Genomic DNA, 26,967 nt, shown 5'->3' on the forward strand with positions numbered 1-26,967 from the left:
ATCCCTTAATTTTTTTTCATGACAGTTGCTGGCTTTTGAATAGTTTATTTATATTGTATATCATAGTTTCCACTGTAGACAATGATGATGCTAATTTATTGGTCCTTGGTTTCATCTTTATATAAGATATAGCCAGAATGAAGAAGCCAAATATATGTGTTTACTGTAGCATGTCTTCAAGTTAGTGGAACATAGTTCAGGGACATACAAGGGTCTTTACAAATTAAAACCATTCACTTGATAAATGTCTGTAAATCTTCATAATCCTAAATGTAGTTTATTTAAATCTATTGTAAATTATGTGACTTGTAGCTTCTTCTGGTTTATGTGAATTTAACAAGGTGCATTCTTATCTTAAATTCTTTTCCAAACATTGTACATTGTATACCAAAGACATCAGTTATTTCTGCATTAGTATAAAACAGATTATTTTAATCACCTGTATTAATAATCTCTAATATTCTGTCCATGTGTAGGGTACAAACCTAGCTAAGCCTAGTGTCAGCAGCACGTAGATGTCTGTCTCACATCATGGAACACCACTCACGCTGTTTTACAGATCAAATGTTAATATGAAAATATTTCACCTGAGTATCTTGTATAATCAATAGGGATGGAAGTATCACTTGAAAAAAACAAAACAACTAAACTTACAGAAAGTAAGATGTGAATGGCATTTGAGGGTGGTAGTGAAGTTGCTGTGGTCACATATGTACAACATGGGTATAATATTTCTTTTTTCTTTTTCAAGTGTTCAGATTCTGTAAATTCTTGATTTGTTTTTATGGAAACTCTACAGTGAACCTCAGTGAATATTAAAGCTTAAAAAATAAATAAAAATGTGTTGCTAACTGAATGCACAGCACCATTATCTATGTACAGGACAAGAGTACTAATATAAGGATGTAAAAGACAAGCAACAATTTGCATACAATTTAATGGAAACAGTTTCAGATAAACTATAACATATATTAGCAGTATCTGTGGTTCCAAGAATCCCTCCAGATTGCCCAAAGTTTCTAAACAAAAATCTCCCTAAGTTAATTGTTAACCACTTTGTAACCAGACATTTACTTGTGACTGCCTTATTGATTGCAGGACATATTAGTAAAAGCAGACTGAAATACAAAGGTTTTGGCTTTGCCTGGTTTATTATAGTTCTGTATTTGTAAGCAGACGATCTGTAATGTCTGAATATTTGTATTACAGACGTTCTGCAGCTGCCTCGGATTTAAATCCATGCAACTTTTAGAATGTGCAGTTAGTTACTTGTTGAAGTTGAAGTTCTCTTACTGTATCAGTGAAATACCTATTGTCATGTCAGTTCTTGCCAGGAGTTATGCATCACCAATGGATTTTTTTTCAGTATTTCAATAAATATTGATATGCCCATCCTGATTATTTTAAAATTGTTTTTATAATAATCCCATTGCATTGGAAATTAAGTCCTAGTCAAAGAAAAGTCAGTTACTCAAGCAGGAGTTAAAAAATACTGAAGATGAGGCCAAAGAAAATTTGATGCAGAAAGGAATATAAATTTGCATGTATGAAACATTACGTTCAGAACCTCAGATATCATGATGAACACGGTGTAGATGCATATGCTGAAAGCAATACACATGACTTGAAAGAGTGGGTAAGATAAATCTCCTTTCAAAATAGCATATTTATAGATACATGGTTTTATATGTATTCTTTAACAGCATTCTTAGTCTTCGAATAGCAGTTTGATATTCAGTGTTACCTACAAAGACAAAAGAGAATCAATTAACAGCATTCAGGAGGACAGCAGAGCTCAGACTAACCTGTCAGCAATGTAAATACATGACAAGGCCAGAGCTTCCAACACAACTGCCAGAGGACTCTGCCAAAGAGACAGATGTTGCTGCTACTAGAAAAATTATTTTGCCTGCCATTTCAAGAACATGAGGAATAGTGGTACACTATGATTTGTCAGTAGAATCCCACTATGAGATCAAACACACCTTTTCTAGCTTAAAGTGTTTTTTCCTCTTCGGCCCTGATCAGGCTCCCACTGAAGTCAATGTTAAGTCTAGAATTAGTTGTGTACAAATATTTTGCTTAAAAGAAACACAAATTCACAAAAGAGACACAAAAATTAAAGATAATATTGTGTGGCTTAAATGTTGGAGGAATATGTTTTTATTTTGAAGGCACACATATTACAAGAAACTTTTGGATCAGCCCGCAAAGAAGATGTCAAGTTTATCAAGTTAGCATCACTTAAGAAAAAACTTCCTAATATATATGAGTTATGTATTTAGTATCCACAGTACACACAAACTAGGAGGGGATTTTAGCTTTAACTAAGTTTGACATTGGTTCTGAAGCAAGCTGATGTATGTTTTTATTGGAAACATGCAAAGAGAGAGTTCAATGTAACTCAGGTCAACGGAGTTCAACACTTAGTGATCTTGACAATTTCCTGGCATGCTAAAAAACAGTTTTTTTTAACTCTTCACTGGAAGCATGAAGTTCAATCTCTAACATAAGATATAGTAACAATATTTTCACTCTCACCAAAGCATTTGCTGTGTGCAGCATTACACAATGAGCTACTACCTTTCATAGGAAAAGTTGTTGTGTAGAAACTAGATGCTAATATCTAAGCTGGCAATATTTGTAGGTCCAAGAGTGTTAAAGTAACAATGATCAAAGCGTGGTTCAGCCAAGTTACAACAGCATTAGGGACAAGTATTAAGACAGTTTTATAGAGGTACCCTTATGATGCTGGAATGATTCAGATCACCTGTGTGTCAAAGCAGCACTCTGCTATTTGCATATATGCTGGATAAAAAAAATATTTGTAATCCTTCTGCCAGGTGGTGTCCTCAACAACAAGGGCCAAGTCCAATATTGAGGGGTTACTTTTAACATTACAAAACAGAACTAGCTTAAACCTTCACCCAGAAAGCTGGGAAAACTAACCACCACCCCGGGTGCCTCTAAGAGGCAATACTTCCCCACTCGCAAGCATTGAGTCTGTGTGTAACAAAAGGAAACGTATTAAGAACAGGAGGAACTCAGGATTAATTTGGGAAACTACTGCACCACTTATTCAAAAGTATGCAAACCATAAGTAAACACCCACCCTTTAGTATCATGGGCAATAGACCTTTGCCTCAGTTTCTCACATTGTGGTGTCAAAGTCTGACAAATGTCCCTTTAAAATGCCATGCCTCTTTCCCTCCACCACACCCCACTCACAGTTGATTGTCTGAGGTCAGTGAAGTCCCAGAATTCAGGGATCTGCATGTAAGCTCACCTCCTACCCCTGAATGGGAGAAGGAGGAAGATGGTTTGAGCAATGCCTCTGCTCCTGTTCATTACTGTCGCTGTGGTCTCTGCCACTGCTTGCCTTTGTCACTGCCATCTTTGCTGCTGCTCAGTGCCACCTCTGCTTCTAACTGCAATGCTGTGTTCAGCAGTTCCACCACTTAGCCCAGTTCTTAGTGGTTTCAGCTCTTAGTGATGTCTGTGGGTAGGTCTTTTCCCCCAGTTCATCAATAGATGGCAGGGGAGAGCTCACTCAGACCCTGGCTTTCATATTAGTTTAAGTATAGCAATTTGCCATTAATATAAGAGAGATGCGCTAACTGGCAGTCTTGGGACAACCAGGCGTAAACTGATGCAACTCCATTAATGTCAATGGAACTATGTCAGTTTACTCCAGCTGAGGACCTGTCCCAGGTTTACTAACAGAGCCAGCTGCAGAGTAACCATCAGCTTCAAGGGGCCCTCCAGCTATTACACTCTGGGTATAATGAAGAAGTCACAAAGCAAAAGCAACAGGGTGGTAGTATGCAAGTGTACCCACACACCTTCTGCGTGTGGTGTTCTGTCCCATCTAGTGGCACTGAGACTACTTAAAGAGAGTTAAATGAGTCTGCTCTACAGCCTTAGCTAACAGCCAGTTGGCTTTTAGCTCATGCAGTAGAAGCTCATACACTAAGCTCCAAAGGCCCCAAGTTCAATGCCGACAACCGGGATCTGTCGGCGTTATAAAAGCTCTTTACCAATCCTGTGTCTCAATCTTGCTGTCATAGGCCAAAGGCAATAGTGGCACATTGAAATTAGTGGGCACTTTCCCTGAGTCAGAACAGCAAAGGGACAGCAGGAATTGTCTCCATAACGCCACACAGGTTGACACACGTTAGCAAGGCAACATGGGGAAATGCTGCACATCAGTATCTGCTCCCCCTCTTTTACTTTTGTGATTACTAAATTCACACTCTAAAGGAGGGAAACAATTCTCAAACTGAGGCTCAGAACATTTCTCAGAATGCTCCCAGCAACACTAATGAGCATTGTTATGTTGTTGCAGCCACTCAAAAGAAGTTGAGTCATTCAGTGCAGTGCATGATAGATCTCAGAGTTCAGGAGCCTCAGTTGAAGCCTTAACGAAACAGGAACTTTCTGGTAGAGCTGATGTCAGTCACACAGTAACCGTTGCTTCAGAATGTTTCCCTGGATGGTATTAATCCACAATGTCATTTGTAATAACATAGCAAATAGTAACCTGCACTAGAGAGATGAAAGTAAAATTGTGTGAAGGGCCCAGAAGAAGTTGCAGTCGGTGTGTTATACATTTCTAGATGTCACCCAGTAACTGTATACACACATGCACACACCCCAAATGCCACAAATGGCAATTTTTATGTCATGTACAGAGAGCTGTTATTACTAATTTCCATCAATAATATATAGTTAGCATAAAACTGAAAGAGAACCATTGGCATCAAATTAAATGTTTAGAGTAGAGTTGCAGTGGCAGAAAAGGTTTACCACATTATCTTCTGTTTAGCAGCCAGCGTCCATGTGAGAGCTAAGTGCATATTCATAAACTGAGTGCTAAACTGTCAGCTTCACAATGTGTTTAGAAATGGCTGTCCCAAAGATGGAGTACTTTGTCTTCTTTCCAAAACAGATACCTTCTCCTTTGATAACAGGTCTAATCTGTTAGTTATCAATAATTATATTTAACATGCTGCTAGCATTGAGACATTATCCATCAACACCTCCCTAGTGATATCAGTCAATATTACTTTTGTATGGAAAGACTCCACCCCTAGCATGCAGCTTCACACCCAGGCCAGATTCTGATGAGGTTCTATTAAGGAGGGGTGAATGGAAGAGCCGCAAATTGGCTTTACCCATGGTCCATACGCTCCCTTGTTTAACATTTGGAAAGCATTTTGAGAATGTCGGCAATAACGCACAGTATTTGTAATATGCATCATCACTTTCTTTTAATTATTTGTAGGACATTTCCAGACTGACTATTTGTTGTATATATTGCCTTTAATATTTTCAAAAGAAATAAAATGGAAATTTCAGCAGCGCTTTACAGGAGTGGTGTAAGTATTTTAAAGATGAAAACACGATAAAAGCCCCCAAGTGTTGTTAACCAGTGCTTTTACTGACCAGTACATTCTTCTACTCCCATAGCCCTGCATCACTAGAGTGGGGGAGAATGTTCTTGTGACCACTGGATATAATGAAGTGAGGTCAGTTTCCTGGAGAGTTAACTAGTGTTCTCCCATCTTCCTTCAGTATAGTCTTCAGAAACATAAGCAACATTGATGGAAGTCATTCAGCATCAACCTAGAAGTAAAGAGATTCGACAGAAGAAGAACTGGCTGTTCTGGTAAAATGTGTGTTTTCTTGCCTTAGTTGCCAGAAATACAGACTGGGGGGGGATTCTCTTCTCCAGCTGTCAGGTAGGCTGTAATCCATCGCAACATAAAAGTAGTTTCAGAGTTTTCATTCCACCCCACGGCTCCAGGAGGGTCCAGAATCTTATTAAATTAACCTACTATTAATAGGTGGCTATTGCATATTTCTTTAAACTGACGGCCATACAAGCACGTCATATTCTGACTTGTAAAAGGTCACAGATAGACCTAAAAACTAGATCTGGAGATTTCCAGTGCAGATTCTAGATATTATAGTACCTAGCACAAAATATTGCAATTCCATAGGTAAAGTTGAAAGGCTCCCATCATGCAATTCCAGGTGACAAGCTGTTTTCCTTGCCACTCATCATTCTCAGAAGCCATATAAGAGTGAAGTGGTAGGTATCTTACAGGTGAAGTTAAAGTGGCATTTTCATTATTAAACTCCTGTTTTCAGACAATTATAATAAATTCTTTCAGAGATAAAGTTTGATATGATGCCATCTCAGCTTGGGAGAAATTCCTTATGCAGAATTTAAAGAAAGCTAGTTTCTCTTTGTTATATTTAATTTGGTTTAAATTTGGGTTATTTGTTTTATTTCAGTGGTTCATTGTAGGATAGATGTTAATTTCCCATGTGAGCGTGCTTTCAGAGTGGGACTTCTCTTCCTTTGAGCTCAGATCCACCAAGCCTTTAGACTTTGCTTTTGAAGTACTGCAAAAGTGAGAAGATGGAGATTTCCACTTGCTCTGTGATTTACATTCCCTCATGCCAGTTTCCTGTTTTTCAAGTACTGAGGAAAAGTTTTCCAAATAATTGAATTTCCAAAATTCAACAGAGCATAAGAACACAAGTCAGTCATTCAACGTAGCCTCATAAACAGCGCAAAAGTAGCACTGTGGTCCTCAAGAGCAAAGGATCTCAGACTTGTAGCGTGTGTCATGGGCCCAAGCTAGTTCAGGACTGTAATTTGTCAGTTCTTGATTCCTTATTACCATACATGTATAACATATACAACCAACTGCACCTGGTGCCACGTTCCTTTGGAAGATCACAACCTTGTGGAACTTCATGATTCTGTCTAGATCTACATGCAGCAAAGGATGAAAGAAGTTCTTCAATGCACACTACAGACTGATGAAATTAATACTCTGCAGTTCTGTAGCATCTTTTATGCAAGGCTCAAAAGTATTTTTATTAAAGTAGATAAGTATTATCCCCATTTTATATATGGGGAAATTGAGACAGAAAGAAATAAAAGGGACAAAGTTTCAAGTGTCTTCTAATTTAGAGGATTTAATTTCCCTAAATTAAATTAAAATTTAATTTAATCTCCCTATCTTGAGATAACTATTGGTGCAGTCTAATTTCAGAGGTACTGATCATCTCGTCTCCAGTTGGGTACTCTCAAATTACTTGAGCTAACAGATGAGCTGGAGTACTATTTGCATTAGCATTCCATATTAAGAAATATGCAGTTGTGTCCATGTCTATGTTATTGTGAACACAACCCATAAAATGTAACAGGAAGGGGATGGGGTAAGGGAAGAGCAGAGAAAGAACTTAGAATAAAAATACAATACAATTAGAAGGAAGCACAGATGCTGAATATGACATATATGTTTCATAAATATTTAAACTTAATTCACTTTTAATCTAGAAGAAATAAAACTAAATAAAATGCTGGATTATTACTATTGCTTTGAAGTGTTAACAAGTCTTGTATAAATTATTGTTTATGTATTTCGGGGAGCTGCTATATAAAGTGACATTATTAATTTACATCTAATACATCTAAGCGTTGTTTTACCCAATCAATACAAACTGATGATGAAGAAAACCAGAGCATTGCATAATTGATTAAATACGTTCAATCAATTCGTTCAGATCATGCTGTGAAAACTGAAGCCTCTGATTAAATTAGACCGTTTTTTATTTAAAATCATATAGTATGATTGTCTCACAGACTATTAAGAAAATGCAAACTGTAAAAGGATTGTTTTCCATTTAGAATATAAGCCCCCAAAGTATGATCAAAAGACAGTGAAGTCATTTTTTCTACAGAACAATTTCTCTGTGAGTAAAAGTTCACTGTAACTGGATGTATAGTTCACATTTTGCAAAGCACGGAACTCTTGTTCTGCTTCATTGTAAATAGAACTTCATAAATTCAAGTTCATTAAGGTCATGACCCAGCAAAACATTGAAGCATATCTTTAACTTTGAGTCGATGAATAGTTCTGTTGATGTCAATGGGACTACTTGTGTTCTTAAAGTTAAGCACGGGTTTAAGAGCTTTGCTGGATTGTGGCCTAAGGGAGAAACTCACCAGTTGTGGAGACCCCATCCATGGCCCCTTGCATGACTTACCACCAAGACATATGTACTGTGACAAAGTTTCTCCTCTACCTTGGTGGGTCTTGCGCTTATTGGAGGATTTGCTCACCTTGGAGCTTCACGGCAGCCCTCAGCTTGACCGTTTTTCTGAACCCACAGTCAAGGTGGACTCCTGTGTCTAACCAGGAGTTTGGAGGTTGGGGGGAACCCGGGCCCGCCCTCTACTCCGGGTTCCAGCCCAGGGCCCTGTGGAATGCAGCCATCTAGAGTGCCTCCTGGAACAGCTGTGCGACAGCTACAACTCCCTTGGCTACTTCCCCATGGCTTCCTCCCAATACATTCTTTATTCTCACCATAGGACCTTCCTCCTGGTGTCTGATAATGCTTTTACTCCTCAGTCCTCCAACAGTCCGCGTTCTCACTCTCAGCTCCTAGTGCCTCTTGCTCCCCACTCCTCACACGCACACCATAAACTGAAATGAGCTCCTTTTTAAACCCAGGTGCCCTGATTAGCCTGCCTTAATTGATTCTAACAGCTTCTTGATTGGCTGCAGATGTTCTAATCAGCCTGTCTGTCTTGTCTCCAGAAGGTTCCTGATTGTTCTGGAACCTTCCCTGTTACATTACCCAGGGGAAAGGGACCTACTTAACCTGGGGCTAATATATCTGCCTTCTGTTACTCTCCTGTAGCCATCTGGCCCAACCCTGTCACAGTACTAGATGGGACATCTACCTCAAGTTCTTAACTCTCTCATTACTTAGTTTCCTGACACCTCACTCATCAATGCAATGATTTTATTTTGTTTCTATTCCTTTTGGAAAATTTGTTTGCTTGTTTTTAACTTCCAGTTCTGTTCATCATTCATCTCTGCCCATCTATTCCACTCTAATTCCAATGATTAATTCACTCAGGCTCTCCTACTCAGACCAAAGTCCTTTTTAACATGAACACACTTCTGTTTCTGTCTCCTGTTTGCTGCCTTCTCACCTCCTTCTCTCTCCCCTCAGTCTTCCCCCTAAATCTGTTCTCTATCTAATCTCTACATCATTTCTCTCTTTGTAACCTCTTTTTTCTGTGTCTCAAAGAAAGCTTACAAATCAACTGAACAAAATGTGTGAAAGGTGTCATGAATGTTACCTATGTGACCTGAAAATAGTTTCAAGGATTCAAAATAACATGCCTGCTGTGTTTATAAAGCAGCAAAATGACCAAAACATGTCAAAACAGGAAAAGCAACAGCTGGCCCTGGTCAGATCAGCCTGAAGAATCATCCGGCCAACAGCAAAGACAAGGTCATTGGTCAGCCTGCTGCATCTTGGCTCAAGTGAAACTATTTTACAGAATCAAATAACTATCTGTATTTAGTAAATTTGTTTTCAGAAAAAATGACAGCTGAGAATTTTAGTTCATGAACTGGATCTCAGGATGAACGGTTATTGGTCCTCAGAAGTAACACTGAGACCACTTTATTACTATCATAATTAATTCATTTAGCACCAACAATGTGCTTAGCTTTCTCCAGTTCCCACAAATGAGGACAGACTTTTCCCCAAAGAGTTTACAATAAGGACAGATGGGACATCTAGAGGTGAGGAAATATTAATATGGATTTTTGTTTGCTTTCCTAAACTTTGTTATAACGACACTTATCGTGTGTCTTGCAGAAAAAAAGTCACATGATTTCTTGCAGTGCAAATCATACTCACGTGAGTGGTTCCTACACTAGTAAATCAGACCTTAAAAAGAAAGCAACAGGACACATGCACAAATAGCCCAGAACAGAATTTAGCCCTAGGAGCATTCAAAGACTCATCTACACAAATGTTTTCAACACTATGGTCAACTGAGAAAGCAGCATATATGAAACCCTACCATCAAGCAGAGTTTTAAAAACTACTACGGAATTCATTTAATTGTATCACATTTTACTTATTTCTTCAATAGACACAGAATGTATCATGAAGCACATGGTTCTTAAATAAATTCATAGTATATTTACATATGCAAAATGAAGTTCAATAAAGAGAACTCAGGGGGTTGAAGGCTACAGTTGCATAAAAAGTAATTATGCAAAACAAGAACAAAATTCCAAAGAGGAAGCGAAGTCAGATTTGCAAGGGTGATAGAATTAAGGCCAAGGATATTGTGAAAGCTAGGCTGATCTTCCCAATAGTTGCTTTGTAATTTAACTCTTTCCAAGTTTCAAAGCTATAAGAAGGGTCATACTAACCAACATAGCTAGTCAAAATATAGTGAAGATTTTTTTCAAAAAACAATTTAATCATTTTTCAGAGAAAAAAATTGACCAGTTTCATAAGGTGTATGAAAAACAGAAATTGGGGTGTAGAGGGGAATGTGTTAACATTTTGAATCATTTCCACCAGTTCTATTAGTCAAGAGGCTAAAATCTAGGACACTCTTCAAGAAAGAGATGTGGTCTAATGGTCCTTCTCACAGGACTGGGAGCCACTATGTCTTAAATTCCACTCCCTCTTCTGTCACCAACTCCTTTGTGACCCTAGAGAAGTTGAGTTTTTTGGACATGTCTCTGATTAACTCCCTCTTTTCTGATGTGCTACTGAACAAGAAAGAGTAAGGACCAAAGAAGTAAGCACATCTTCCAATAGGCAACCAAAATAATGACAACATCTCTTTGTTTTTGTTTGAAAGGTGGGTTTTGTTGTTTTATTTGGGGAGGGTAATCTGCATAGGTGTGGGAAATAGGGGTGCTGCTTCACCTCCTGGTTTGCAGTGGTTTCCATCATGTACAGGGTTTACAGTTTGGTTGGCTCTCAGCACCCTCACTTTATAAATTGTTTCAGCACCCTGGTTATACACTTACAAAATGTAATGACAACAAAATTTCAATCAGATACAACACAAAGAATTTGACATTTTTGCCCTTAATAGTATAACCTATTAGGAAAAAATATCTTTATCTTCTTTCTTTCCTTATCTTGCAGAACTCCTGTCAACCCAGCACTTTAGGTTTTTTTTTCCTTCAGTGGGTTAGTCTTTAGCATTAGAAATTAGACAGTGTCATCTCCCAGCAACTAATCTCAAGCTTCAAAATTCAGATCTGAACTTCCATATGTCTCTGATTTTTGGGGATCTTGGGTTTTGGATACTACCCATGTCTAATTCCAATGGTAAATACACGTTCTAATGTTAAATACTATTTCACCTTGGAAACTACAGTATGTGCCCTTTCAGAAACTGTTTACAAGCAGCCCTTCCACAGAGAATACCAATGATATACTGTTGATTAACATCCTCTCTCTCCTTTACTGAATGAACTGTTAAAAGACCAAGACATGTTGCAGAGATAATATGAACTGAAATACATGGAGCAGTTGTTACATGCCAACCTATCAAACACTATGATAGCTTCATTACCGATCTAAGTCCAACCAAAGCAATTCCTTCAACTCTGTACAAAACAATCTGAAGATGACTCTGCTGGGGGAGTATTGTGCACTTCACTATCTTACAAAGCCAGAATTAATATGCATAATATAACTTATTTGCTTGCTGGTCAATCCCACGGCTGCAAAATCTTAGGTCCAAGAAAATCAATCCAAGACAGCACAGCATTGAAAGGTACAGATATATACTTTATGGTGCCATTAAAAAAAAAAAAAGCCAGCCAGCCAGAATTTAGAGTTCAAAGTGATAGCCTCTTTGGAAATAAAATCCCACTCATTAGTTCAGAAATTTGATCTCATCATGTATTTGTTGGATGATGACTTTGGGGGGTGTATGATCCTGCATGAGGACACGGTATGTTGAATATTAAATTACTAATTATTGTTTGATTTATCCTTATTCCTTTCTTCTATCAGGAAGTTCACTAATTATTTTTAAATTTAATTTTGGATGAACCTATAACAACAACAGAACTTTGTGATAAACAAGTGATGATACCGCGCTTTTAAACATAACAGAATAGAGGTGCCGCCCACACACACAAAGAAATCTTCACTGTTGTATTGCTGTGATGGACTTAGCCTAACGACAATTTACACTGAAAACTAAGCATCTGATTTGCCCCTTGCCTATACCAGTTTTACATGGCTGTGACTTAATGAAGTTACTCCTGATTTACAACAACGTAAGCAAGAAGAGAATCAGAAAGACAATTTCATTTTTTCTTCATTTATTCTATAAATTTTATACCTTATCAAGTTATTGACCAGAATAGGGATCTCAGACTATAAATGGGAGGTTTGCAAGCACTGATTTTCCTGATTTATTTTCCTGTCATTTGATATTTCTAAGCAAAAGTAAAAAGAAATACCTGCTCAGAGTCACAAGAGAACATTTTGCAGCAGTTGATGTGCAGCAAGTTTTATGCTGAGCTCTCAGAGGTACTTAGCACACCAACCAAATATGTAGTCTACTGGGTCGCTGAACTGTAATAAAAGACACCATTAAGTGAAGTATTTGATGGAGGTGCTTGGCTCATTGGGTCAGTGGTTATAGTCATAAGCAACTCCTTGTGAAGCTAATAGATAAAAAAATTAGCTATTTTGATTTCAAAGACCAGCCTCTCTTTTTAGAGTGGGGTACTTGACAGTTTATTGTAATGCATATAAGTAGTTCTGACACTTAAGTAGAGTACAAACTGCTACTGCAAGAGATTCAATAATATTTAGGCCAGTAACAAAGAACATTTACAGCCACTGTTGCCATCAATGAATTTGTTAAAATAAAACTTTACTACCACTCTCCTACTTTTCCTAGTAGTTTGAGATTACGGCAACTGCTCTCAGGCTCTAGCTGATTTTCAAGAATCATCCCTCCAAACTTCATTGAAGATTGCTGAAAGGCTGAGCAAAACTATTAGGCACATATTACATTTTCCCAAAAGTGAGATTCTTACCCCCATATAAAGTTACTAGAGACCCATGCTTCCTGGTTTTCCTATTGTCTTTCTAGCCAGCCAATCCCAATCTGTTTCCTCTTAGGATCCCACATGCACTTCATACCTTAAAGCCAATGGGACTAACTCTGTTCTAAGTAGTATATTTCTGGTTTGATGTTTATGTTTAGAGTATAAATGCCCCTGGATTGGTGAATCATAATTCTGACATAAGAACCAAGAACATGGCCAACAGCAGATGATTTAGCACACATTAGCCAACCAATAATCTGTTTCATTACTCTGCTTTTATCAGGCTTTAACCTAACTTTGTTAAGTACTGCATTATTGTAGTTACTTATTGTTCAAAATAAGCAGGCACACAGAACAGCTGCGCTTTGGTCCTGGAGGAGCCCACTCCTGTATTTCCATATCCTACTGTCCTCTGCTACCCAACTGAGACTTGCACATGAAGAGGATCTGAGAAAGCTCCCCACTTTTTCTGCACCCTTTTGAACCACATTTGGAAAAGTTAACAGGTAACAATTAAGCTACAATTTGATCTAAAGCCTGGGTATAAGAAGAAGAATCACAGCACAATGCACAGCTTTTAGGAATGACCAGTAGCTGTTCAGAAACATTAAGAACTCTGAAAACATGGAGAGAAGGGCAATGTATGTATGTTTCACAATACTGTAACCAAACCCAGCTTGACTGTGGGAGAAGAGACAGAAGAATGAAATAAGTCATTTTACTGGTATAATTTTTCTTTCACTTTCATAGTAAGGAGACAAAGCCAGAAAGTCAAGGCTAATGAAAGGCTCCACCCCACCTCTGGGCTTTTTAGCTCTGTTCAGTTAGAGGCAAAAATTAGCTAATCCTTCCTTCTTTCTGTGTTTAGGGCTGGCTATTTGTGGGTTTCTGGGGAGCAAAGCTGCAGGCAATTAGAAAAGCCCACAAAATTACAATAAATAATCATTAATAATACCTAGGTATTAATAATATCTAGCTCTTATGTGGTTCTTTCAGTAGATCTCAAAGGTGCCCAAGTCCTGCAAGATCAAAATATCTACAAGGAATATGACAGGAATCTGTAGGAAGATTGTAGCCTAAGATGGGATACTTGGCATTTCAAATGCGCAGATATAAAGTGAATGCAACTGTGACCCAGATGCTAAGTAGTTTAGTGTGGGGGTAAAGCCACCCAGTATAAGCTGTGGGTATTAGGGTTCTTTGGAATGAAGAAAGCAACGTGTCAAGGAATGGAGGTGTTTTAGCACGCCGAGAAATCAGGCTGAACTTACACCCCAGGAAATATTAATGATGAAGAGAGTGCCTAATTCGAAACATAGTAAGAAAAGGTTACTGTACCACCTTTCCACGGCAAAGAAAGTTATTCACTTTGGGCCAGGCAGGTTGAAAAAGGATGTCATTCCGAATTTGGGGGGACATTTTCCTCTTGTAACATCACTGATTTTCTCTATATACTAACGGAAAGAGTGTTGGACCAAATTTGGTCCATCGTGAAGAATGTGACAAGTATTTATACAGCATCTGACACAATGGAATCCTGATCTGCCAGAAGCCTGTGGGCACTACTACAATATTAATTTTTACTCCTGGGGGAATTCTGCGTCACTGCTCATGAGCAGAATTCATGGCCCCCACAGATTTCTTTGCAGAAAAATGGCTTCTGATTGGGAAGCAAAGGGAAGCTGCGAGAGCGGTTATGCTCCCCACTCTGGCAGTGCAGGCAGATCAGTTTGGGTGCCTGGAGCAGCCAGCAGAGACATAAATCACTGCTGGGATGGGAGGGCTGGGCAGTCATGTATGTGAGAGAGAAACACCACTCTGTTCCTGTCACTCACTATTGCGGCACGCTCGGTGTGGAGCGGCAGAGCTTTGGGGTGTTTCTGGGGAGGTAGGCATAGGGCAGGCTCGGTCTTCTCAGGCAGAACAGAATGTAGCAGCTTGCCTGCTTAGTGAATTGTTCCCATTGTTCTTAGTGAATTCCCCCAGAAGTATAAAACAGGTGTAAAAATTTTAAGTTTCCTTTACATTACCAGAGTGGTGTAAACGAGCCTTATTGTAAAGGCCAGTGTAGCCTTATAAATACTTATGGTGCTGGTCTAAATTTTTGGACTGAAAAAATATCCTATCAAAATGTGCTCCATGAACTGTTTGCTACTGACCTTCCTAGAGATGGTCAGTAGCCAATATAAATTGAGAGTTTGAGTCCTCAGCCCTTGCTTGCTCTTCAGTTGCCTATGATGTAACACTGAGCATATGGCTGTATATATTTATTGACTAATAACCAGCAGTGAGGGGTCAATACTAGCTACGTTACTATTAGACAGAGGGGGGTTGGGGATTTCCTCCAATGCTCCCCACTCCCATTCTTCATCCATTGTATTGTAGTTTAAATAAATTACCAAAATAATTATATTGCATTATTTTAACAAATAAAATATGCAGAATTTTGCAGAATTTTAAAATATTGTGTGCAGAATTTTTAATTTTTTGGCACAGAATTCCCTCAGGAATAATACAAGTGAGAACGTTAAATAATGTGGCTGTTTAATTAAAGGAATGGAGTGTAAGAGATGGCAGTGGCATTAAATCCCCACTCTTCCACTCGTATCAAGCAGCATTGCAGAGTTCCTAGACTCATTGCAATTTTTCACTTTTTGTTGCTCTCATTTCTATGCATACTCTTTATTCATAATTTTTAATTATTAAAAAGTTGGATAACAATTAAGAATTATAAGATGGACTTTTCTTGAAATGCATTTCCCTGTAGCGCTAAGTAAGATGTCATATTACTAAACGACCATTAAAATAATTTCCATTAATGGCTGGTTATGAATGGTTTCCCACTCCAAGACACATTTACTACAGCAATAAATAGGGCTGTATTAAAAGGAAGTACACGCCATTGTTTCATAAACAATTCATTTGCTATTTATGATATGTAAATTCCATCAATAATGCAAATTATGAGATAATCTAAGGAGGAAAAAAGCCACCTAGTATATTTAAAGCAGTATGTTTTTTTACTAGTGATCTCCTCCTAGCCAGTCACCAGATCTGGATAGCTTTTAAATCCCTTTTTAACACCAACATCCCAGAAGAAATTGTATCGGCTGATGGAAAGAAATTTTTATTATGTCTAGCGTATACCCAAGGAGACACTAAGTTCCCATGTAATGCAGACTACAGTCTCAGTCCCAGCAGCAGTCACTTGATATCAGTAAGCAAGCTCTGAACTGAAAATGACATACTTACAGCAGCAGTACCTCTTAAGAAGGCATGTAGTGATCAAAGAGAATAGTGAAGTAGCATCTGTTAGGTCTGAGAACTGCTTCTTGTCACAAAATGTGCCAAACTGTCAAGCTGTCTGTGACCTATTACAGCAACCATTTGTAACATACCCACCCGATTTGAGTTGCTGTCAAAACAAACAAGTATCTCAGGAACCATCATATAAGAAAAGCCTATTGGCAGAGAGGTGCATTTATTTTAAAAAAAAATCTACATCAATAAAGGTGTAGCACTTAGAAAACAAGACCTATAACCCCAAACAGCAAAAAACAGCTTATACATTTTTCTGCCTCAGTACAACAGTCTCCCTGTATTGCAAAAATCAGCAGAGGATTACTATTGTCTTCCAACCTAAGCACAAATAAGGTTTGCCATCTTTCAGCTACCAAGAAACTTAGCTGCGTTTTCCATTTCTAGATGCACAAGTCAGAAAATATGAGCCTCGTGAATCTATAACTGACTTAGGTCCCAGTCCTGCAAATGGGATCAATGGGATCTTGACTTCAGTGGAACTACCCTAGAAGTTAAAGTTAGTAAACTTAAGGTTTTGCAGGATCAGGGCAATAGTGAGCTAGATTTTTGACAAAATCAAGGCAAATAATTTAGCTTCACAGTTAACATATGTGCATCCACTTACGCTCAGAAAAATGTAGTGAAAACTGCAAAATGAGTTTGAAGGATATATGCCCAGTTCGGATTTCTGTATGTTTACTGTGACCCTCAGCAATGATTAGTGCACCATTTTAGCAGTGTGCTCTCGGAGCTATTAGTCACATGCAGCTTAATTGAAAATTATTAAACTCTCCTTCCACCACACTGGGTCTGCTGCTGGGAAATATCAGTAAAATGGCACAACAGTAGCATCCACAGCAACAGAAATGGAGAAACAGTGGCAAGTATTTCTGGAAATAGTTTAGAAATTTCATTTTTACTATAGTCGTACCTCAACTAATCAAACCTCAGCTACACAAAATTATTTGTTATCCAGAACATGACTATGTCCATAGGTGTTTCTTATAATGAAAATTCCTTTACTGCCCTTGGAATTCTCCTCTAGTTCTTCATCCCCCATTGGCATTTTTTTCTCCACAGGTCTGTCTTTTCAGTCTTCCAGACCTCTATTCTCTACCCTCAGCCTGACATCACCCAGGCTGGATGAAGATCCCACTGCTGGCTAGGCCACAGTCACCTGGAGTTGAAGCCAACCAGCCACCGACCTAGCCCTAATATATGTTCAAACATAATTTTGTAAAAGAAAACAGCGTAAAGGTGTCCAAGATTAGAAACAGCAATGATAAAGATGGCAGCCAAGTTTTTACAGCTCCTACTCCCATGGGCACATGACTGCGCAAAACACTGCTCAGTTCTATCGGGTTGGAAAAACAATGCTATAATATATGCACATAGCACTGCATTTTGATTTATTGCCCTCTAATGGTAGTTCCAATTAAATTCTACTTAGTACAGGAAATGCCTTTTGACTACGGTACCCAGAATCTTTTAATAGAATGTTGGTCATTTCTGTGTTTGCAGGATGAAATTAACATACGCTAGGCTATTAGCTTCAAAACCGAAGCCCTCTTTTCACTCTTCTTATGAAAATCCAGGGAACGTGCAAGATACTTCCAGGGAAATGACACTTTTCAAGTGACTGCCTCATCCAACAACTCTGACTATATCCTCCACCACCACCTCGTGAGATCATATGATACAATACAAAAGAGTTCTCAAACAAAGACTGTAGATGGAGTGGTATCAGAATACAGACTATCTGGTGAAAAAGTAATCTATGGAGTATATTGGTATGAATAAACCAGTAGTAAACATACAGGTTTTCTACTAGTTAGAAGCAGGACTGCGCAACTGTATATCATAGCCCGTTCACTGCTCACAGACAGCAGGATTTGTCTTAAGCTCAAGGAACAGAGTTTGCTCTCTAGGAATAGGAGTGTCTGGGTTCTATCCCTGCAGCTGCTGTGAAGTGCGAAGTGACCATGCTGCAAAGAGACAACTGTGAAGCCCTAGTAGTCAAGAATTTGTAATAGCATCAATTCCATACATTTTGGATTGGGGGTTAAAGAGGGGAGATGGTATGCAAATTGTGTTACTCACCAAAGTACATTACCAATACCACCTAGAGGTGAGGGTAATATGATGTAAGAAATTGACTAAAAGGTGTAAGATCTTCTTGCAGATATTACAGTGGCAAGAACTGAAAAGAGAAATGCTTCCAGTAGGTTCATAAGTCCCTGAGTGCAAGAAATACAGTGATTTGTAATTAAAATGTTATTGCTTATTCCCTGTAGACTTTCTTATGAGTCCCTCTCAGACTTTGCAAGGAATTGTACTTTGTTTTTGTCTTTATGATATATGCTGGTCTGGGGCTGCTTTCAGCCAGTGGCACCCTCTGCAGTCAAACAAGTATTATGTCAATTCTGCCTCAGTTTCCCTTTTGTTCAGCCAATCACAGTTCAGCCACTTGTCTGGTAGGTCCTCAAAGTAACTCCAGCCCTCCAACAGTATTGTTAATAGTCTCCACCCTCTCAGGGCAGTAAAGTTAATAGTCTCTACCCTCTAGTGAGTCAACAGGCTGGTAACCCTAGTATCTCCATCTAGGTGTCCAGACTTTGCTCAGCAGGCTTTAATAGCTCCTTGCTGGAGTTGGTATGGAAACCCAGACACACCCACTCCTCTGGGCTCCAATCCCATAGGCTACAGAACTGGAGGGAGGGAACCACTTGGGCCATCGTGCCAACCTTTTTGGCTGGGCTAGAGTTGAGTGGCGTTGCAACCCCATGTACCAGATTGTAATGCTACTTACTCAGTCCTCACTAAAATAGCCAATGCTTCATTCAGAGAAGGAATATTCCCTTTCTCCTTCAAATACACAATCATCCAGCCAACACTGAAGAAACCCACCCTGGATACTACAGTCCTAGCCAACTATTGCCCAGTGTCAAACCTGTCATTTCTGAGCAAGCTCATAGCGGCTCTCGCCAAAGACCTATTAACCACATTCTAGACCTGGCAAAATCTGCATTTAGGCACAGAACTGAAACCTCTTTAGTGACATTGATGGATGACCTCCCCCCGTCAATGGGCAGAGAGCAGGTATCTGTTCTCATTCTCCTGGACTTCTATGAGGACACCATTGACCAGGAGGTACTGCTGTATCACCTGAGTGGAGGAAGGAGCCCAAGGTAAAGTGCCAACATGGTCTGAGAGTGACGCACACAAGGAGAGGTGATGGGAAACTGCAACTTTACATAAGAAGAGCCTTACTGGGTCAGACCAAAGGTCCATACGGAAGTCATTATATACCCCTAATCATTTTTGTTGCCCTTTTCTGAACCTTTTCCAATTCCAATATATCTTTTTTGAGCTGGGGCGACCACATGTGCACGCAGTATTCAAGGTGTGGGTGTACCATGGATTTATATAGAGGCAATATGATATTTTCTGTCTTACCTATCCCTTTCTTGAGGATTCCCAACATTCTGTTCCTTTTTTTTGACTGCTGCTGCACATTGAGTGGATGATTTCAAAGAACTATCCACAATGACTTCAAGATCCCTTTCTTGAGTGGTAATAGCTAATTTAGACCCCATCGTGTATGTACAGTTAGGATTATGTTTTCCAATGTGCATTACTTTGCATTTATCAACATTAAATTTAATCTGCCATTTTGTTGCCCAGTCACCCAGTTTAGTGACATCCTTTTGTAGCTCTTCACAGTCTGCTGGGGACTTAACTATCTTGAGTAGTTTTGTATCATCTGCAAATTTTACCACCTCACTGTTTACCCCTTTTTCCAGATAGTTTATGAATATGCTAACTTAACCACTAGATCCCTCACTTGTGGGGTTCCACAAAGATCAATTCTCTCTCTGGTCCTTTTCAATATCTACATGCAATCACTAGGTGAAGTGATTAGATGATATGGACTGAAGGGCCAGCAATATGCAAATGACACACAGCTCTACTTATCCATCAGATACAACACAATCACCACCATCAAGATGGTCCAGTGCTAGGATTAGATAAGCTCATGGGTTAAGGACAGCTGCCTGAAGCTGAACCGAAGCAAAACACTGTTGGGCAGAGGAATTTGCAACCACAGTGCAGTCTCCTTTGTTTGAAGGTTCACATCCACAATTGGTCAATGCAGTCTGTAGTCCAGGAGTACTCTTGGATTCCTCACTGATGCTACAGCAATAGCCACAAATAATGCTTTTTACCATCTCCGCTTGGCTAGGACACTCCGTCCCATCCTAGCAGATGAAGACTTGGCCTCACTTATTCATGCCTTTGTCACCCCTCAGCTGGACAACTGCAGTGCAATATACCTGAGCATGAAACCTTCAGCACTTAGGAAACTCCAGCTAGTACAAAACACTGCAGGACATCTCCTCAGCAACACAGACTACCATGAAGACATCACACTTGTTCTTTGCACTCTGTGCTGGCTTCCCATACAATTTGGAATCAAGTTTTGGATCTCAATCTTTATCTTCAAAGTGCTCTTTGTCCTGGGCCCAGTATACCTAAAAGACCATTCAATGCTCCAGAACAAAGACTGTGTTCGACAACTTTGCTCCTCTGGCACAATGGAAATCTCAACAATAAAAGTAAAGCTGGTCTCTGCAGGACACAGTCTTCTCCAGGGATGGCTCAAGAGTATGGAATGAGCTCCCCCAGGAATTAAGGACTATCACAAACCTTACTTGTTTTTTCTCCAAATTCAAGGCGAATTCCTTTGACCTTGCCTTCTCTAATGTAAATCCATCGCAAACAGGTATATTTAAAAAAACAGCATAGCAAAACAGGACACTCCACTGCACATGCTGCTGCTTCTGGGGAGATGATGAGAGAACAAACGTGACAGATGCGTAGTCATGTTGCTTAATGCACAACTGGAAGGCACCTGGATACTATGGTGATATGCGTGGTATAAAAACCTATATAAGAATGGAATTTGGAGGCAGTGGGTGTAGGGGCTCATGAACCAGGGGATCAGGCTGTTGGTGGAGAGGGCATCTGAGAAGGGAACAGGAGGATCAAAGGCAAATCTATGGCCTTTCCACTTTAAATGGTGCTTTGCAGCCCCTGAATCTAGAGATCCTGTATAAAGCAGTTTCCCCTCCCACCTCATCTCTTATTGTTTCCCACTACGCCTCTCATGTAGACTGTTTCCCAGGTGCACACTCTGTGATCCTCTTCCTCTGAAAGTCAAACTATCTGGGAGGTTTCTGACCAGTCTGTTGCTGAAGGCCCCTGCTCTCAGTGGTTCCTCACCTGCTCTGGCAGCCACCCCTCCTTTCCAACCTGCAGCCTTTTGGTCTCCTGTCAAGGTTCCTCCCCCATGCTGAACTCTAGGGTACAGATGTGGGGACCTGCATGAAAAACCTCCTAAGCTTATCTTTACCAGCTTAGGTCAAAACTTCCCCAAGGTACAAAATATTCCACCCGTCGTCCTTGGATTGGCCGCTACCACCACCAAACTAATACTGGTTACTGGGAAAGAGCTGTTTGGACGTGTCTTTCCCCCCAAAATACTTCCCAAAACCTTGCACCCCACTTCCTGGACAAGGTTTGGTAAAAAGCCTCACCAATTTGCCTAGGTGACAACAGAGCCAGACCCTTGGATCTTAAGAACAATGAAAAAGCATTCAGTTTTCTTACAAGAAGACTTTTAATAAAAAATAGAAGTAAATAGAAATAAAGAAATCCCCCCTGTAAAATCAGGATGGTAGATATCTTACAGGGTAATTAGATTCAAAAACATAGAGAACCCCTCTAGGCAAAACCTTAAGTTACAAAAAAGATACACAGACAGAAATAGTTATTCTATTCAGCACAATTCTTTTCTCAGCCATTTAAAGAAATCATAATCTAACACATACCTAGCTAGATTACTTACTAAAAGTTCTAAGACTCCATTCCTGGTCTATCCCCGGCAGAAACCAGCATACAGACAGACACACAGACCCTTTGTTTCTCTCCCTCCTCCCAGCTTTTGAAAGTATCTTGTCTCCTCATTGGTCATTTTGGTCAGGTGCCAGCGAGGTTACCTTTAGCTTCTTAACCCTTTACAGGTGAGAGGAGCTTTCCCCTGGCCAGGAGGGATTTCAAAGGGGTTTACCCTTCCCTTTATATTTATGACATCTCCCAAGGTGGTACAGGGTCTCCATTCAGCCCCCGCTGAGGAGGCCCCCTGTCAACCTTTTAGAGGCTTGGAGAGGATGGAGTCTGTAAAGCCCATGACAATACCACAGAAATAAATTTTATTTCTCTAATAGAAGAGTAACAAAGATGGCTGCAAATTTCACACAAAAAAAATTTGTTGGCAGAAAAACATTGTGGATTGGGTTTTGTTTTGTTTTGTTTTTTTACCAGAGTAAGATTTTACATCACTATATTAATACATTTTATGACGTGCTACTGTCAAATTCGTAGTTATCACATAATTAGGTTAGTTTTTTAAGCTTTTCAGATGCTGTTGAGTACATTCATCTCCATGTGTACCTAACTCCCAGGACTTGTTGAGGAGAATATTAGATTGGGCTGGACCTCAGGCACATTAATGGTTTGGATGCGTCTCAGAAACTTATGCAAAGGCTGGAAATTTTGTGAGATCATATTGTCATGAAAGACACTCCCTACTTCCCAATGTCTGTCAGGCTGTGACAGCAACAACCTCTCTCACATACTGTAGTACTTTCACTTCTGCATCCAGCTGAAACCAGTAACTGCAGAAGCAATGAAAAAAATAAGTAAAAGGCAAGGGAAATATTCTGCTCTCAGACACACCCATGAAACTCCCACTGAGGTCAATGGGAGCTAGGTGTACACAGTGGAGTGCAAAACTGTGTCCTGTAAAGAGTCTGTACAAAAAATTCAAAAAATTCCTTCACTTTTGCATGTTGAATTCAAGTTCTGAAGAGGTGTTCAGGTAGGTTCATAGATATTCCAAATCATTTTGCCCATCCCTAGAGACTACTGGTTTGATCCTTCACCTTTAAAGTCAAAGAGAATTTTGCCATTGACTTTAACAGGAGTAGGACCAGGCTCCATCTTCCTAAATGTTATATTTATGTTTCAAACATAAATTTTGCCATTCAAATCAAAGTTTTGGTCCTTAAGTTCCTATTCAACTCAAACATTCCTGCACAAGCCAGGTGGTTCCAAATCCTGTTAAACTGTTTCTGCATGTGAAGCATTTTTGTTAAGTTCTATTGTATTTTCGTACTTAGAAACACTTCCTGTTTTTCTGTCCCACATACATAGATCCCTGTGCATTGACCCAAGCATTTGGTAATATTTGGAATAATACGTCGCAAGAGCAATGGCGCCTTAATGATGTATTACATGAATACATCATCAAAGCTATGGCATTCTTATGATATATTAGTTTAATACATCACAGCAGTGCCATAGCTTAGACAATATATTACTCAAAAACATAGCAATGGCTAGAAAGATCAAGATAAGTTTTGTATTTTTTTTCAATTTATTTACACAATGAGGGTTTTTTTAAGTTTCAGAAATAAAATAAGTGTTCCCTGTGGACAGGAGATTGCTAGTGCCACCTGATAAATGTGGAGGTTCCCTAGAATCCCCTTCACATTTCTCTGCCCAATTCACACCCCACCCCACACACACACACACCCAAAATCTTTACAGCATAAATGAGCAAAGACACCTCCAGCTGCTCAAGGAACAGTTCTGACAGTTTGCCAGAGCTCTTCACTTTGATGTCATATTCTATTCCTTTTACAGTCAGCCATGTTTTTACACATTCATAGCATATGGGTTTGGGTTATTTTTCATTTCATTCTTTTGTTATAAAAATAACTAATAATACTTAGTGCTAATTCAGGGTGAGATTATCAGACTGCAGTCTAGACTGTTGTGAGAGATAACACACTGTTGGAGCAAAAACAGCCCAAAAGGGCTCTGTGACTCCTCAACTCACAGTCTTCCCTCCTCCTCCAACAATTCATTGCCTCTCACTCCCCAATGCACTGGCACAGCCATCCTTTCTACACCCCACACCCACTTGTGCAAGGCAGGGCACTTAGCCCCCTTACTTCTTTACGCTGGCACGGAGGATAAGCCACAAACTAGTCTATAGTGTTTTCTCATCTGAGAAGCTTAATGCACTTCACAAACGTAGGTGATCATTATGCCCACTTTACAAAATGGGAAACTGATTTGCCCAAAATCATACAGCACATGAGTGGCAGAAGCAGGAATAGAAGTCTATAAAGTCATGACTGGTGTGGAGAAAGTAAATAAGGAAGTGTTATTTACTCCTCCTCATAACACAAGAAGTAGGGGCCACCAAATGAAATTAATAGGCAACAGGTTTAAAACAAACAAAAAAGTATTTTTTCACACAATGCACAGTCAACCTGTGGAACTCCTTGCCAGAGGATGTTGTGAAGGCCAAGACTATAAGAGGGTTCAAAAAAGAATTAGATACATTCATGGAGGATAGGTCCATCAGTAGCTATTAGCCAGGATGGGCAGGGATGGTGTCCCTCACCTTTGTTTACCAAAAGCTTGCAACAGGATGGATCACTTGATGATGACCTGTTCTGGTCACTCCCTCTGGGGCACCTGGCATTGGCCACTGTCGGAAGACAGGATACTGAGCTAAATGGACCTTTGGTCTGACACAGTATGGCCATTCTTATGTTCTTCTGTTCTAATTGTTCCAATAATTCAGGGAGAGTTGGGCACCTAGCTTAAATTCCTTAGTTTATTTGAAAATCCCAGTAGAATAACGATGACCAGAACTTCCCACCATTCTCTGGAACTAGAAATTCTCTCTGGAATCTCTCAGTATCCCTTAACATTTGTATAGGTTCTGTGTGTGTATCTATATATTAAACATTCCAAAACAAAACATTCCATTGCACCCACTTCTCTTCCTTGGGGAGAGGATGAGAGAACAAATGCATGGCAGATGTTAGTCACATTGCTTAAGACACTACTGGAAGATGCTCAGACACCGTGCTGATGAGCACCTCTATAGATTAGAACAGGGATCGGCAACCGTCAGCACACGGCACGCCAGGGTAAGCCCCCCGGCAGGCTAGGCCGGTTTGTTTACCTGCCGCTTCCGCCAGTTCTGGCGATCACGGCTCCCACTGGCTGCGGTTTGCTGTTCCAAGCCAATGGGGGCTGCGGGAAGCGGCGCGGTCCAAGTGATGTGCTGGCCATGGCTTCTTGCAGCCCCCATTGGCCTGGAGTGGCAAACCATGGCCAATGGGAGCTGCAATCGGCCAAACTTGCAGAAGCGGCAGGTAAACAAACCAGCCCAGCCCGCTGGGGGGCTTACCGTGGTGGGCCGTGGGCCAAAAGTTGCCGATCCCTAGACTAGAATATAACATGAAGGAATCTAAGTCTACTATTGATCATAGTCTTTTCTAATGAAATATGAAACATAAGACCATTATGATCAGTAAATAACTCCTAATCTGAAGTATCTTAAAACAAATGGGAAATGTATACCAGATTTAAAATACATTTTATTAGGATTGCCTAAAGATCCACTCCTCCTAACTCTTATTTTTCTAAAAAGGGGGGAACGATATGATTCAGATCATGCCCAGTTTAAAACCTCTGTTTGTCCCCCCTGGTTACAGTGCACATACAAAATTTAGTGAAGATGTGTGGAACCATCAAAGTATAATTCACACCCATAAAGTACACAATCCACTAGTCCCTCCTTTATGCTTGCAATTTACAAATAACCTTAATGAAGTGAGCTGTAGCTCACGAAAGCTTATGCTCTAATAAATTTGTTAGTCTCTAAGGTGCCACAAGTACTCCTTTTCTTAATGAAATAAACATTAATTAGCTATCTATTCATCTTCATGGCAGTATAATAGAATATAGCCCAAAGAGTGGACTACATGTTAAATTGCCAGTAACAGATTTGCAGAGCTCACCTTCACAAAGCCAACTAGAAAGGTATGAGCCAGTTTAGAAAAAAAAAAAAGAACTGTCCCAAGCAAAAGCTCTGAAAACTTTGTGTTTTTTAGTTTGGTTGGGGGAAGGGGGGTGGTTTGGATATGGAGAGATTGGGGGGGAGGGTTGTTATTCTCTCCTCCCTTCTTCTGCAGTTAACTGCTCTCTTTCGCTTCACCTATGTTACAACTTTTCAGATATTGGATTAGGCTAATCAAATGCTATAGCACCTTTGTGGATGCAGACAGTAACACAGATTGCCAGGGTCTACCTGATAACGTGGCTAACAATTATATAAATAAGTCACTTTACAGTTCCTCTTGTAAAACAAACTGCATTCCACTGTCTATGTAGACTACATAGGTCTCTCCTAGGTGATTTTACTACATCAAAACCTTTCGTTATTTTCAGGAGTGAAGTTACAGACACAGGGGCAGTAGCATGATGTTTCTAAGGCCACATATCTTTGTACTAAGAAAAGGAGTACTTGTGGCACCTTAGAGACTAACCAATTTATTTGAGCATGAGCTTTCGTGAGCTACAGCTCACTTCGTCAGATGTATGCCGTGGAAACTGCAGCAGACTTTATATATACACAGAGAATATGAAAAAATACCTCCTCCCACCCCATTGTCCAGCTGGTAATAGCTTATCTAAAGTGATCATCAGGTGGGCCATTTCCAGCACAAATCCAGGTTTTCTCACCCTCCACCCCCCCCACACAAATTCACTCTCCTGCTGGTGATAGCCCATCCAAAGTGTATCTTTGTAC

Source organism: Lepidochelys kempii, chromosome 8 (genome assembly GCF_965140285.1).
Source record: "Lepidochelys kempii isolate rLepKem1 chromosome 8, rLepKem1.hap1, whole genome shotgun sequence".
Classification (NCBI taxonomy): domain Eukaryota; kingdom Metazoa; phylum Chordata; order Testudines; family Cheloniidae; genus Lepidochelys; species Lepidochelys kempii.